Source organism: Chiloscyllium plagiosum, unplaced genomic scaffold (assembly GCF_037043375.1).
Source record: "Chiloscyllium plagiosum isolate Xiang-an unplaced genomic scaffold, Cpla_swu_hap1 HiC_scaffold_13, whole genome shotgun sequence".
NCBI lineage: Eukaryota > Metazoa > Chordata > Chondrichthyes > Orectolobiformes > Hemiscylliidae > Chiloscyllium > Chiloscyllium plagiosum.
Genome location: NW_028270151.1, coordinates 58,399,794 through 58,410,455, shown reverse-complemented (window position 1 = coordinate 58,410,455; position 10,662 = coordinate 58,399,794).

Sequence of the window (10,662 nt, the reverse complement as noted above, 5' to 3'; positions counted from 1 at the left end):
TATCTAAACCCACCCTGTTTATTTTATTCTGAACCAATTTGAGGTACCTATAGTTAGAAGCTTTGCCTTATGCCCAGTAACATTTGCTGCTTGTCATTTGTGTAATTTGAATTGGGTAAGTTCTTGTTTTTCAGACTTTTGTGTGTTTTGAGAAGCATAACTTCTGTCTGGAACATCCATCTGCTTTTATGTTAAATGTCTAGCTTAGCTTGTGAGGGAAACGAGCATAATTTCCAGCACTGTTGGGAATCTCACTCCCAACAGGGAACTGTCTGAGTATGCCAGTTTGGTGCTTTTAGTTTGTTGGCATTATATAGATTAAAATGGCTCTGATCTGTCATTAAGAATATCACATTGGTAGCATAATTACATCATTAACAAAATGATTGGCTAACTGATTATCAGCACACGATTTTCAACTCTCCTCAAAGTATTACAGATATTTAAAAAACTAAAAATTTTCAGAAGTAACAAGAAAAAATGTTATCAGGCTAAATAAGTCAACAGAATTTAACATAAATAAGATAAATATCAATTGTACAAAATCCATCAATGGGTCTATTTAACTATACAGTAGGATTGAAAGTCTTGCATACTTTTGAAGACCGTTTGTGATCTTAAATTGTCCCAAGGTGTCCCAAGTTGTGTTGCAGTCTATAAAATGCTTTTTAAATGTTATGTGTAAATGTAGGAAACATCACAAATATAAAACAAAAGCAGCCAATTGTTTTCAGTGATGTTAGTTGAAGGATAAATATTGGTCAGGACACTAAAAATAACAGCCATGGCATCTTTCATGTCTACCTATGAAAATAAACCGGACCTCAGTTTAATGGTTGAATGTCACATCTGAAAAAGAGCACTCTGATAATGCAGGGCATTGCATTCTAGCCAACACTGGAAGACATGAAGGATAAAATGGCTTATTTCCTCCTTATTAAAATGCTAATCTCTGCCTGTTATTGCTGAGTCCTGATTGTATTGCTCAGTTTCCTGCTGGTTGTAAACTACTGTGCTGCTTAGTGAAAAAAAAATTGCAATGGTGTATAGACTTTAGTTGGAGGCGCTGAATTAAAATTAACTGCAGAATGGGCCATAATGCTTGACAGGTGAAAGATTACTCCCTTCAGTTCCACACATGGTAGTCTATATTGAGTTGGATAAAGGAAAAATTAGAGCAAGAACATCAGGGATATCAGTCATAACCAGAAGCAGCAGCAGTGGCTGGTTTAAAAACAGGCAAAAAAAAATACTGTTCATAGGCACCTTTCTTTGCTCACTGTCTCTAAGCTTGTTCTGTCTCTCTCTCTCTCTTTCTTTGCTTCATCAATGAGAGAGAGAGATGAATCTGTCCTCATACTGATGAGCAAGCTTTTATTAACTATTTATGCTGTATGCAGACATTTGTCAGAGAGGGCATTCAGAAAACCTTGCTGTCTTGGTTCTTATTCTGAGTATCCTATTTCAGTTAGCACCACTTAAGATGTATGCCATTATTCACTAGCAATACAGAATTTAACCTGGTTAAGGTGGTTCATTAATGTCCTTCTTCAAAGAATGACATTTGCCATCCTAACTTGGTGTGCCTGACAAATTGTCCTCTGAAATGCCGAGTAGGCTACTCAATTGAATCAAACTGCTATAACGTCTAAATAAAGGAACAAAGCTAGCATTCAGACTTGACATCAATCTAGGCACCAGAAATTACAACGGGAAGCATACTCCTTAACCTTGGAAAGTCCTTTGTTCAAAAATCTGGGTTATTGAAATTTGGAGAGCTTTCCCACAGATCAGTCAAGCAAAAGGCTGACATAATCATATCTTATAGGCCACGTCCCAGATGCCACTGTCAACATTCTTGGACAGGACAAATTTACAAGAAATGGTGACATGGTGTTAGGTAGTTAGGAAGGAGTTGCCTTGGGAGTCCTCAACATTGACTCTGGACACCATGAGATTTCATGGCACTCGGTCAAATATTGACAAGGAAACCTCCTGCATTTACCACATACTATCTCCTTGGCCTTGGCTGAAGTAATCAATACTTCTTCATACTAAATACCACTTAAGGAAGCACTATGAGAGAGTAGCAAATGTACAAAATGTGCTCTGGATAGGGGGACTTTAATATTTATGACAAAGCGTGGCTCGGTTACACTACTACTAACTGAAGTGGCTAAATCTTAAAGGATATAGATTCCATCTAGCAGCAGTGACAGGTGGTGAAGGAACCAATAAAAGGGAAAAACACACTTGATCTCATCCTCACCAATCTTCACAAATAATGTTCATCCTTGAAAATATCGGTAGGGGTAGTCATCATGCAATCCTTGTGGAAATAAAGTCCCATCTTGATATATACACAATCAATTTGTGTAGCACTAACACTTTGACAAATGGGACAGTTTTTCATAAATTTAGCATCTCAAAAGTGAGCATCCAAGAGCACTATGGGCCATCAGTACCATAATTGTGTTCAACCGAAATCTGTAACCTCGTGGCCCAAAATATCCTCAACCCTACCATTACAATCCAACCAGGGATTTACACTGGTTCAATGGAGATTGCAGGTAGGCATGGTATGAGTAGCACCAGACATAACTAAAAATTAAGTGTTTATTTGCCAAGCCAAACAACAGAAACAGCAAATAAGAGATAGGGCTGTGCTCATACTGAGCGCACAAAGGAAGTAGGCTGTCATTATTGCATAGGCAGAAGTGGGTACTGCAGATACTGGAAATTAGAGTCAAGATTAGAGTTGTGCTGGAAAAGCACAGCAGGTCAGGAACATCCAAGGAGCAGGAAAGTCGAGGTTTCAGGCAAAAGTCCTTCATCAGGAATGAGCCATTGTTGCATGTCAGTCATCTCAGTAGTAGGACATCTCTGCAGGAGCTCCTCAAGCTCATGTCCTAGCCTCAAACATCTGAGTTGCTTTCTCAATTACCTCCTCTTCTTTTTAGAAGGTCATAAATAGTGATGTTCGTTGCTGATAGCAGTGTGTTCATCATCAATCATGACACGAAGGAGGTCCAGGACAATGTTCAGGCATTGACTGATAATTGGCAAGCTACATTTGTGCCACAGAAATGCCAGGCATTGACCATATTTAACAATTAAGAACCTATCAATGCCCCCATGATATTCAATGGCATTACCATTACTGAATCTTCCACTAACAATATCCAGAGGTTACCATTAACCAGAAACTGATTTGAACCAGCCATGTAAATACTGTGACTACAATTGTAGGTCAGGGTCAGGAATTCTTTTGCAAATAACTCACCTTCTATCTCCTCAAAAGTTCACCATCTACAAAGCAAAATGAGGAGTGGAATGAGAAACTCTCCAGCTGCTGGCTGAATACAATCCCAGCAACACTCAAGAAGGTTGACACCAACCAACCCACTTGATTGACTTCACATCCATCATCTTCATTTTGACCTGGGTGAAAATCCTGGAATCCCCTTCCCAGTAGCATTGTGTGTGTCCCTACACCTCAATGACTGTAGTCGTTCAGGAAGACAGCTCTCCACCTTATCCAGGACAATTAGGGGTGGACAGTAAATGTTGGCCTAATCAGCAATGTTCATGTCCCATGAACAAACAAAACCAAAACATTATCTTCCTTCTTCCCCCACCTCGCCCAAGTCTTGTTCATTCCCTTTAAATTGTCATTATGAAAACATCAGCATTTCTGTTAATATTTAACTGAAACACATTTTCTTCAATCTCACAGCCCCAACAAGTTGTATTTCTGACACTGTATTTTGCAAAACTAACTCGCTTGAACTATGTATTTATCACTGGCTGTCAAAAATCAACACTCTCTTTAACATTCTTGTCTCTGCCTCCTACTAGACTGTAAAGGGAACTTTATCCACTTAGCCCAGAATGCAGGGCACAGCTGCATCAAACAGAACACCAATGCTCTCTTTTCCGATGCTTTAATCAACAGGAAAAGATAATGTGCAAATAATGTCAAGCTGGTGAGTGATTACGGCACAAAGATCATTCAACACTGTGCAAATTTACAGCAGCTGTCAAAATTCTTGCATCTTGTGATATAATTTCTCCTAAATTCCATTATTCCATGAATGCTGAATAGAACAGCTACTTGGGCAATAGTTACCCTTTAACATATAACTCAGGTCTCCACAAATCTGCTGCAGCTAAACATTGAGGTGTAATAACAGCTATGGCATTACCAGGAGCATCAATAAACATACAATTGGACAATTGAAACAAAGGCTTAAGTCCCTTCGTAGTTAGGGGTGCACCCAAAAACAGATCTCATACACAGTATAATTGCATGTTTCATAGATGGAAATATCAAGTGCATTACAGCTGGAGGAGATACAGTGACAGGAAGCATCTTTCCATGATTATAAAGAACGGGATAAAGCAGAGGCAGATGTTAAAGGAAAACTTCAGCCAGAGAGTGATAAGTTGATAGAGCAGAACCTCTGGTTATGAGCATATGTCCTGTCCCCTCTTCCCTGAAAAAGTACAAAAACACCCACTTTCTTCAACAGTCCTTGGGTTATCCTTTCTTCACACCCTTAATTCAGTATTAAAGTGCATTGAAAGCATTCAAATACTTTCTAAGTTGATGACTTTAAGCCATAATCAAAACTCTGCAAGCCAATGAATTATTCACCTTTGCATTGTATTTATCACGCTGAATCATTACAACTGTCCCTTTATTTCTTTCCCCTTAATGAATGTAAACTGATTTTGGTGAAGCTCCATGTGTGTTATTTAAGTTGTGACCACAATAATACCAGCTCAGAACATCCATGAATCTTAATAGGGTCACTACCAAATACACAATTACACCTGCAATCTCTTGTTTCAATCTTCTCTCCATTTGACACACACATTCATTGCAGCTAACAAGTAAGTACGAAATATTGAAACTCAAATTGTATAAAGCAGCAGTTTGGCATTCACAAATGATGCTATGTAACATAGGAAATGAGTAGCTCAAAGCTTTCCCACAGGAAAGCAGATTATTATGTGAATGGAATTGGATTGGGAAAGGAGGAAGTGCAAGGAGATCTGGGTGAATATGTTTATCAGTTGCTGAAAGTAGGAACACAGGTGCAGCAGACGATGAAGGCAACTAATGGTATGTTGGCCTTCATAGTGAGTATATTTTATTTTCGGAGCAGGGATGGCTTCCTGCAATTATACAGTGCCTTGGTGAGACCCTATCTGAACTATTGTGTGCATTTTTGGTCTTCTTATCAAAGGAAAGATGGCCTGGCTGTGGAGGGAGTGCAGCAAAGCTTTACCAAACTGGTTCCTGGGTTGTCAGAGTTGATATATGAAGAGAGGTTTTGAAGAATGGAGGGGAGGGGACATGGTGGGGGAGATGTCCTCAAAACCTAATAAAATTCTAACAGGACTGGACAGGGTAAATGCAAGAAAAATATCCCCAATGAACTGGGGATTCCAGAACTAAGGGTCACAGGCTAAGGATATAGGTAGACCATTTAGGACTGAGTAAAAGAGCGATTTCTTCACCCAGACAGTGGTGAGTCTGTGGAATTCTCTGCCACAGAAAGTGGGTGCGGCCAAAACATTGAACATTTTCAAGAAAGAGATAGGTATAGTTCTTAGGGCAAAAGAGATCAAAGGGTATGAAACAAAAACAGGAATGGGTAATGAGTTGGATGATTAGCCATGATCATGTTGAAAGGTAGAGTGGGCTCAAGGGGTCAAGCAGCCAACTCCTGCTTCTATTTTCAATGTTTCAGTTTCACATGTATCTATTGTGCTAAAATTCACTCCAGTGTCAACTGTAGTGATGAGAACATCCAAGCCTAACAAAAGAAGGAGGACCAGAAGACTCAAAAACATCTGACCTCAGTCTGCGTTGGTTGTTTTCATATTCTCTAATGATGAAAAAAAACATGGATTGTATGTATGTGGACAAAAGGTCAGATGCAACATGTCGTGGACAGAGCTAAGCAATCCTGTAATCAACAGTTAAGATCAAAGTGGACATGCCTGTTGTAAATGGCGGTAAGCAATTAAATAACTAATGGGCAGGTGACTCCAATATTCTTTCTCACTGTCAAAATTTAGCACAGCAGTGCAAAATACAAAATGGGCGCATTTACACCTTTCTTTCAGCTGTGGATCTGCTGGTACAACACTTCCAGAGTCAGTAGATGTGCTTCAAGTCCTACGCAAGGATGTGAGCACAAAAATCTAGTAATGTTCCAATGCAATATTGATGGAGTTCTGCACTGTTGGATGATCTATATATTCAATGATAAATCAAAGTTCTTTCTGGCATCTCAACTGGAGGGAAAAGATCCCTGGACACTGTTTCTGAGGAGACAGGGGGTGGTGGTGGGGGGCGCGGTGTGGTGGTGGTAATCCTTGCTATCTTGGCTAATATTTATCTCTTAATAAAATTTCCAAAACACGATTGTCTGGTAATATTTCAAGAAGATGTTTTTGAGATTTTACTGTATCCAAATTAACTATTGCACTCCAAATGTTGCAAGATGACTGCACTTCATCAGGACTTAATTGACTGTAAAATAATCTTGGAATGTCTGGTGGTGAAGAAAAATGCAAGTCTTTTTCACCTTCATACATAAATATAAACTGGATATGTGCCTTCATTTCTCTTGAATTCCTCAGCATCAGATATTAGTTTTCAGCCAATTAGATTTACTCCATTGAAAGCAAGAGCTGGCTGAGCATGTCAACTGTATTAAAAGGTTATGAGCCATGATGCCACCCAACTGTTGTGCTGGAAGTTTCTGCTCGAGAATTGATTGTACTTTGAGCCAATTTGCTTCAGTAAAGCCACAACATTGGCATATACCTCATTTTGTGGAAAATTGCCCAGATATGTCTTGTCCATAAAAAGGAATTTTATGTCCAATTCAACCAATAACCACTTCACCATTCCATTTTCAAACAAAATGATCGAAAATGTCAGCAACAGTGCTATCAAGTAGCAAGAAATGATTACTTGCTTAGGAATGCTTAGTTTGGGTTCTGCCACATTCGCTTTATTACCGAATAATTCAAAGGATGGATTTGTGCTGAATACAAGACATGTTATGAATGACAATGCCTGGCCTTGTGACCAAGGCAGTGTTTGACTGACTGTGATGCCAAGGAACCCTAACAAAATTTATTGACAATGGAAATTAAGTGGAAAACTCCCCCTTGTTTGGAGCCATGCCTAGCAGAAAGGAAGATAGTAATGTCTTTTGGAGGTCAATCTCTCATCTCCAAGATATCCCTGCAAGAATTCCTAGGCCTAAGCATCTTTAGCTATTTCATCAATGATCTTCCCTCTAACACAGTGCTAGAAGAGAGAATGTTCATTGATGATTGACATTATTCAATATCATTTACAACTCGTTAGATAATGAACTTCTGGGTTTAGGTTGATCATTGACACGAGCTAAGTTAATAACCATCTTTAACAAGAACCAAAAGCATTAACATAGTTGAATCCACAACTATTATAATCTAGGAATCACAATTGATCAGAAACATTTTTGAACCAACCACATATTTACTGAACTCCATACAAGTATAAGTAAGAGGCTGGGTTTTCTTTTTGCCAGTAGCTGTCCTTTTGATATTTGCATCAACTACAGGTGCAAAATGGAATACTCTGCATTGCCTGGATGAGCATAGTTCCCATAATAATCAAGAAATTCACCAAGATCCAAATGTCATCCATCATTTAAAATACTCACTCTCCTCCACCTTTGGTGCACAGTGTCAGTAGTGTGTCTATGTATAAAGGCGAAAGTGCATACTGCAGAGGCTGGAGATTAGAGTCAAGATTAGAGTAGTGCTGGAAAAGCACAGCAAGTCAGGCAACATCCAAGGAGCAGGAAAATCGATGTTTCAGGCCAAAACCCTTTATCAGGAATGAGGGCTTTGGCCTGAAACGTCGATTTTCCTGCTCCTTGGATACTGCCTGACCTGCTGTGCTTTTCCAGCACTACTCTAATCTTGTCTATATATAAAGTGCAATTCCTAAGGCTTCTTCAACAGCACCTCCCAAATCCTTGAACTCTGTATTGTAGAAGGACAAAGGCAATGGTGTATTGGAACACCAATAGTTGCATGTTCTACAAACACACATGATGTTCTCTGAACTCATGAATAACATTACAGAGTATCAATTACTTATTTATTTCCAAAATTCCACAATGTATTCTTGCAAAGGTCAGCAGCAATTAATGACGACGGCATGTTTTTGAACTGAATTCATCCTGTCACTATACTGTCAATAAATATATCACTTTACTGAATAATATGTTTTCCAATGGCAGGTACACTCATTGAAATCACATTTGTTTTGTAATGACAATATGTTATGTTGGCAACTGGAATACATAATAACTTGTTCTCCCATATTAGAAGACTAGTTGACAGAAACAAAATAACCTGTGATGAAAACATGTTCAATAAAACTGAAGCACACAAATGAAAATGTACTTCTGTTCAGCATCAATAGTTTCTACTCATGATGGGAAGATTCTACTTGAAATAAATCCTTACTATTGTAGATCTATATATAAATTTGAATAAGGTGCTACAGGATGGTTTTAACCATTTACCTTGTCTACGATCAATAAAATTTCACATCAGAATGGCTTTCTAATAATAAATTAGACATAAAATTAGATGCAAAAACAGAAATTGCTGGAGAAACTGAGCAGGTCAGGCAGCATCTTTGGGGAGAAAGCAGAGTTGATGCTCCAGGTCGAATGACTATTCTGTAGTTTTAGTTTTGTTTAGTATAAAAACAGATGCAGCTGAACCAAGACTTTACCAGAATTCAATATCTATCATAACAAAAGGATTCTTCTTATAGACTATAATGTTCATACACCCACTCACCAACTGACATGTACTTTCCTCTGGTTTTTAATATGATTAGAAAAGTTGATGTTTTTACACACCACTTGGGTAGATGCACTTTTGCTGAAGTTGCACTGGTTCTTAAACTGCACTACTCCTCAGGTTGCCAAAGAGTTAACAATGTAATCAAAACACACAAAGTCTTCGATTTCCTTGTCTGTTGAAATCAAGTTACCAGAAAATACTGACCACATTTTTATACATAACAAGAATTACTATTTGTTACAAAAAAGTAAACTCGAATTACAAGTAAACAGTTATGAATTGTCAACACATGGACTCACTAGTTAAAACTCTAACTCCTTTTTAAAACTCATAGACATTCGGATAGATAGAAACAAACACAAAATTGGTTTTCTGGGTGGAAGGAAAAACCTAGGAAATTCTGTTAATTAATAACTGTCCACAGGATTGTGTTGTGATGCTCCTTTTGTTTGCTAGGAATTTCTGTTCTTCTGTCTTCATTCTCCAGGTTCTTTCAGTTCTTCTCAGGAAGCACAGGGTGACTGGTACACTGTAAGGTTCTTAGTTACTGATAAAAAGCAACAGTTTAGAGCAACTGGGGGAGAAAATAACTGGTGTTCCTCAGGCATTGTACTGCTCAGAGAGAGACACACACAGCTTACCTTTCCAGCTGAACAAAGGCTTCTCCCTGTATCATTCACATGCTTTAGCTCTTCAGCTGCCCAAGAAACAACCATAAAGTTGTCATCTGGCTGATGAACATTTGACATCCATGACTGGACACTTCTTTCCACTCAAATTTATGCATGCACACATGCATACATACACATTACACACATACCCACATGCTGTTGTCATCTACAAATATTATCTCTACTGTTTAAACAAAGCAACAACCTAAACACCACTTTACATTGAGTTTTAGTAACTCGACGTTATAAGTACCTGTATAGCAATTCCATCTTGGTGTTTGCTTTTTAAAATAGTTCCTTTCCCCAACTAAGTCCACAATCAAAAAAGCAAAAAGTAAAGTGACACAGTCTTTACAATGTAAACAAAAAAAACATTTTTCCCTTTATTATGTGTTTCGCCTTCCCATTTGCAATCAGAGAAAATTCTAATAAGACTGTGTTTGAATCAGAAAAAGTGACAAAAAGGCCTTAGAGAAGACATACTCCTTACAAATCATAGATTATAGATTTAAGTTAGTTTGGATTACCAACATTAAGCAAATGTGGATTTTCAGTTGAATAAATACAATGCGAATGGATCCAGAGTCAGGGATAAAGCAGTTACTATGCTTTAAAGCATAATCATTTAGCTTCCTATATAGACCCTGAAGGATCTGGAATTTCTTGAGCTCCTTGGATGTTGTTTGATATTGGAGAAGCTCCAGTATGCTTTTGTGAACCACCTTGTCTACCTGGCCAGAACTTCAGCTACAGGTTGCCAATGGACCTTTCCTCCCTGAAGTGGTAGCTCAGCAGTTGTGGTCATTTTTTGTTAAAATTTTCCACAAGTGTCAAAGAGAGGGTATCTGAATATAGAGGTTCCATCTCTCTCCCTTACCAATAAGAGCAGAATGTATCTCCTCCTATCGTCCATCCAGCTTTGAGATCTCACCTAACGTCCTTCATTGAGCTATGAGGATCCCCTCTGGTCACTTTTAGAAAGCATTGATGTCAGGTGACTCCTCCTGACATAGTGCAGAACCTGTATTTGGCCACAATGTTAGTGTCCTGACCCAAAAACGTCTGTGATCTCAGTTACTTAATTTCTTGTTAG